This window comes from Gymnoscopelus braueri (assembly GCF_963280865.1).
Source record: "Gymnoscopelus braueri genome assembly, chromosome: 10".
In the NCBI taxonomy this organism is placed as follows: Eukaryota; Metazoa; Chordata; class Actinopteri; order Myctophiformes; family Myctophidae; genus Gymnoscopelus; species Gymnoscopelus braueri.
In genome coordinates, this window is record NC_137611.1 from 22,839,358 (window position 1) to 22,845,093 (window position 5,736).

Below are 5,736 nucleotides of genomic sequence, written 5' to 3' on the forward strand. Positions count from 1 at the left end.
ATCTTAAAATGACACACAGATCCCGGCCTTAATGGGTTAACACTCTTGTCTTGAGATTCAGAAGTTGTGGACTAGTGCTAGGCCAGATGGCGCCTTAAAGTTTTGTTGTTTCTTCTGTGACTGGCTTTTATTGTTGGCCTTGCACGTCAACAGTCTACAGGCATAACCCAGTCTAGATATTATCTGGTACAAAAATGCCGCCAGTGAGTGCATTCACTTTTAGAACACAAAAGGCCAACTTAAATATAGGCACTCTGGGACCTCCTCAAAGTGTCCCCAAAGAACGGCCTTCCAGACTGTGTTAAGCATAGAAATAAATGTATAACGGACATTTCCATTCATAGCAATGCTGTGCTTCCACATAAAACATGGAGAGGAAGTCATCAAATCATGGGGGCCTCCGACACGTTTGTTTCGATAAGATGCATAATGATAGAATAAGCATCATCAGGTCCCATTTCTCTGAACACAGTCGTAAGGCACTTATAACCTATCTATTCCTTGTATCTCTATGGTGCTGAGATCTGAGGCGTGCGCAGTACTGCACTTTGTGAATTTCAAGCCCTATGATGGTGAATTGTTTCTTGTGGTAATCTTTAATATTCTTATAAAATATTATTGGATCCACTGGATTTGTCATCATGGATGTTGCTTTAGATAAGCACTGCACCCATTGGAGGAGGCTATGTTTACAGTGGGTGTGATTCAAACTATAATACAGATTTTCCTTCCCAATGTGTGTGTGTGTGTGTGTGTGTGTGTGTGTGTGTGTGAGAAAAATCCATAATTGCACCATACCTAAAAAATTAAGCCACTTCAAAGTAGGAGAATTCTTGAGAATAGCCTGACCACACAGCAATCAGCATCACTGTGATATAGCCTTGTTTAAAACCACATGCTTACAGCTCACCAACAGTCTCGTTACAAGCACCATCAACATAATTGGACGTGCTGAACCGCAAACTCTGGGCTAGTAGGCACTAGGCAGCCATTATGGGATACCCAGTGCTGTGCTGTCTTCACTCAGCCTCTATGGTTAATTATCTTAATCAAAGACTATGCCTGGTGGCACAGGCCAGTTAGCGCACAGACCATTATGCTCCTTTTGAGCGTGAGGACATGCGTTTGATGCTGACCCCTGTTTTGTCTTATATGTCTCTCCTCTCTCTGCCCTTGGTTTCCTGTCTCCATATACAGACCTAATTTAAATAACAATGGCAAAACATGGCACACTTTTTCACCATCCCCTCTTTTAACATAGCCTAGCCTAAATCTTTCATGATTTTCCTTTACAAGCAGACCATGCTACAATCATATATGAAACACTGGAGTAAAAGATCAAATCTTATGACCCAACTGACAAAGACTGCACTTAGGCTGAGTGAGCTGTACTGTGGGCAATTCCCACGCAGTAGTTTGGGTACTTCCCATCATCAACACAATAAATTATTTTCAATGTTCATTCTTTGAAGCGGGTGTGGTCTACTGACCAATCAGAGAACGGTTAGGGTTTGTGGGTGAACACAGTAGAGAATGCCATACACCACTGTAGAATCAATCCGGTGAATAGGATTTTGGTGATGCAAACTGGCATCATCACTTCAATGGTTAACTCTTTCATCTGCGACGTCCTAATTCATTTGGCAGGTATCACCAGAAGAAACCGATACGGTTTCCAATGCCGTCTAATCTTTTCTTTATTATCTGAACGTGCGATTATCTGAAACCCTGCCTGCCCATAGGCTTTCCACTCTCGGATACACAGATCAGCTATCTATCCATCTATAAGTAACCTCTTCTAAAGTAAACTGTATGCACTGTTGAACACAATCTGTCATGATGATACACACTTCACTGAAGAGCTTTGTTGTACTGTAAGCCCAGAGATGATGTTGTTGTGGTTAAGACCCTTGTCTATGGAGCCGAATTCACCACCACTCCAGTAGAAGATTATCTCTTATGTTATGCCATCTCTTGGAAATGATACTCAAGAACAAAAACTCAAGTCTATGTAAAATTTAAAAAAAAGCTTTTAAGGTTGTCTTTTCAGCATGGAAAAAAAGATATGGATACTTTTTTTTATTTTTTATCATTCAGCCACTTTAGTGGGTAAACAACCATTATATGGGTGTTTCTTTAACTCTTAAAAAAAGATATGTTGGCTTGTCAAACACAAAAATATCAAGTGGATTTTGGGACTTCTCATCCACTGAGCTTGTGGGGGAATGTTTGTTTTCCACCCTGCCCTGCCTGTTTCACACTTCCCCCTAAAAGATCACTGACAACCTCCCTGAAGTCAGGCCTGGGCCAGAGAGAGTGAGTGTCAGTCAGTCGGAAACTTGTTGACTCACCCAGTTTACATTAAAGTTAGACTACCCTCCTCCCTTCCAGATAAATAGCTACTACTAAAACCTAGTTCAACCTCAAAAGTTGACCTAAAAATATTCTTATTTGGAGAAACGTGGGCTGGGGAGTTGCTGAACACACACAGGCCTATGTGCTTCCCAATATAGGGTACTATAAACCACATTTCTACAGTGTAGAAGTTGGAGAGGTTTACTGCCTTGCTCAAGGGCAGATCAGTGGTGTTTATTGACGGGGCAGAGCCGAGTCTTAACTCTTATCTGCTCTTACCATCTGCTTCCCAGCTTTCTTAATATCTCTCTAAAAACAAGGAACATATCGTTGTTGTCGGGCAGAAACCTCTTATCTCCACATTTAAACTTTTTGTGTTTTCTGGTAAATTCTCACCCTATACCCGATCATATCACTCACTGGCTACTACAGAGTCACACAAAAGCATCAAAAATAGCAGATCTGCAAGCTCGAAACGCGGTGCAAAGCGACACGTTTTGAGCTTGACAGTCTGCTATTTTTTAATTTTTGAATCCGGAAAAGTAACAATTTTGGACATATGAGGTTTCCACCCGACGAAATACAGATCATGGGAGTGGAGCTTCTGGGAAAGAAAGGTCATGAGAGAGTGACGTGACAGGAGAGGAGTTGTGTCTGTGAAGTCGAGAACTATTTGATAAGGCATCTGTAGTAGAGAATCTGCTATCGTCAGCACGTTCACTGATGCACCCTTACAGTTGTTTTTTTCCCCTTCCTCAGCAAAATGGAGAGCAATGCCTCGGAAGGAATTTTCAATTTTCAATATGAGCCTGTAAGGTGTTTTCCATCGAAGTGCGGGTATGTCAGGCCCATGGCGTCGTTCTTCAGTGTCAGCTCTGAAATGGCTCCACTTTGCAGAATTCAAGCTGTTTTTTTTTGACAATACAGAGATGAGTTTTTAATCACTCACTGGCCTCTGTAAAATTGTAATAGTTGGCCAGCAACTGCCCCCAAGTTAATAGTCATTAAAGTACATAAACTACCTATAATGCATACAGAATGCGTGTGTGTGTAGATTATCTACATACTGTATCTATCTGTCTGTGCTAGATACCGTGTATATCTGCAGGCTTTTTTTTTAGAGAGAGAGAGAGAGAGAGAGAGAGAGAGAGAGAGAGAGAGAACATGGCTATGAAACCTTCCAGGGTTCAGGTGATACAGGTAAATTGGCTGATAAACACACACATCTAATCAATGTGGTTGATAATGTAACATCACAGAGGTCTGAAGCAGAAGTACTCACTCCTCAGGAGGTCCATGGTGACCTCTGGGTGTAAGCACACCAAATATAACAGCTCGGTTCAGCACAGTATGTCCTAGTTAAACAACTCTCTCCCCACAGCTTTCCTTGAATCAGAGCAAATAGGCCATGTCTCACTCTGTCTCTGACTATGCTAAACCACACAGCATCACTGCATCCAGTGTGTAACATTTATATGGAATTTTCAAGGGGAAAGTGTTGGGTGATGTGTAGCAATTACAGTAGAAATCTATATTCCAAGAACATAAAAAACATACATACATACATACATACACATACATACATTCTTGAAGAGTTTGATATAATGTTAAAGATAAATTGGAACCCATCATAAATATACATTTTAGTCTTTTTTACTACAATGTTTACAAACATTAGTGTAAACAATCCTACAACAGCCCCCACAATACAGCAAATGCAGCTTTCAAACTATTTACCTGCTGTCCATCTATCAAGAGCTGAGACAATCACCTAGTGTCCTACAGCAGTGGTTCTCAGCCTCTTCAGGCCGTGACCCCCCAAAATAATCATATTTGAACTGGGGAGGGGACCCCTCAAAATAAACAGGCATTACATTTTCGGTTCCACAGATAAATATTGTGAAAATAGAAGATCTACAAGCTCACAATGTCTGGCAGTGAGCTTGTAGATCGGCTATTTTTTATTTTTTTTACTCTCTTATATTATTTGACCACTTTTTATAGTATAGTTTGTTGATATGACCTTTTTATAGTACCTTAGGACTATAAAAAGGTCATAGAAGTCCTTAAATTGCCACTTCACTGTCATCTTGCCCCCCCCCCCCCCCTCCCCCCAAAAATAAATAAATAAACTCATGTGGGGACCCCCCCGGGGGGCCCGAACCCACAGGTTGAGAACCACTGTCCTACAGAATAAATGTCTCCACTGCTACACAAACATTTTGTTTACGTTTGAAGCACTGCTTGTGCCTTTAATGACAAGACTACTAGTTACTGTAAAACATTACTTTCAGAAGAAAAAAAATAGGGGTGTTTTTTTTTTTACATGTCACTTGTCAAATTTAACTGATCTACACAAGCTTGTAGATCAGTTCCTTTTGACAGACCGACATCGTCGTACTGCGGAGTATACATGAGGTAGGCAGGCAGGCAGGCAGGAGTAGCTAAACTGTTGCTAACGTTTTAGCTAATTAGGGTTTCGGCTGGTTCTCAAAGTGTAAGTAAATCCAAAACACTGGAAGTCAGGGAAAAGTCTTACCTTCTTCTTGTAGCGAGAATCAGATCCAGAGAGAAGAAGACAATAATAACACGCTGCGGCCGCGGCAGGTTTTCCTGGATTAAAGTTTAAAACAATCCAATGAATGTTCCTTCTCTTCCTATTCCTTCTCCCCTCCTTCGACCTGTATCTGAATCCACTGGCTGGTTACTACTTTGCGAAAGGTAACAGCCTCAGGACAACCCGCTGTTCCGTCAGATCTTAACACGCTCGTCAAGATAAGCCTTACTAAGTAATAAACATCCGGTTGGCAGACTTCAAAATAAGATATCATTTTTGTCTCCGCCAGGCCGAAGGGGTGACAGAGACAATGTTTTGCACCCTGTCCGTCCGTCTGTGAACAGCTAATCTCCGGCACCGTTGGCCGGATGGCAGCGAAACTGTGCACACACACTCCCTGGGTGCCAGAGCAGAACCTCTGAAATTTTTCAGATCAGCCCGTTATAGTGCCACCAGGAGGCCGATTTTTGCTAAACCCATTTTTTTATATTACTCCTACAGATTTTGTCCAAACAATAACCTAAATGACCTGGCGGAGACCTGTGCTCCGAGGAGCACTTTTTCTAATTAGTCTAGGACCTGGCTAAGATATGTATGCACTTCATTTAGGAGAGAATATCTCAACTGTTCTTTGCTAATATGACCCCAGGGAACAACTTAGGAACTTACTAATTCTCCATCCGGGACGAAATACCTGAAAATGACCACGTACTTTTTTAAATGACCATAACCGGTGCACTATTTCCAACATGGTAAACCGTTGGAGCTACAGATTTACTGAGTTGCTCAAAATGTTCAGAATACGTATGTTTAGTGAAACATAG

General features: G+C 41.5%; 1 protein-coding gene across 2 annotated transcripts in view; it reads right to left on the reverse strand.

Moving 5' to 3' along the window:
- Nucleotides 1–5,095, reverse strand: part of LOC308094273 (rho GTPase-activating protein 12-like) — a 54,300-nt gene extending 49,205 nt beyond the window's left edge. For both annotated transcript variants that reach the window (XM_080440821.1, XM_080440820.1), the window contains exon 1: nt 4,895–5,095. The gene's annotated coding sequence lies outside the window, so the exon portion shown is untranslated. The remainder of the gene's footprint in view (nt 1–4,894) is intronic.
- Between the last annotated feature and the right edge of the window lie 641 nt (nt 5,096–5,736).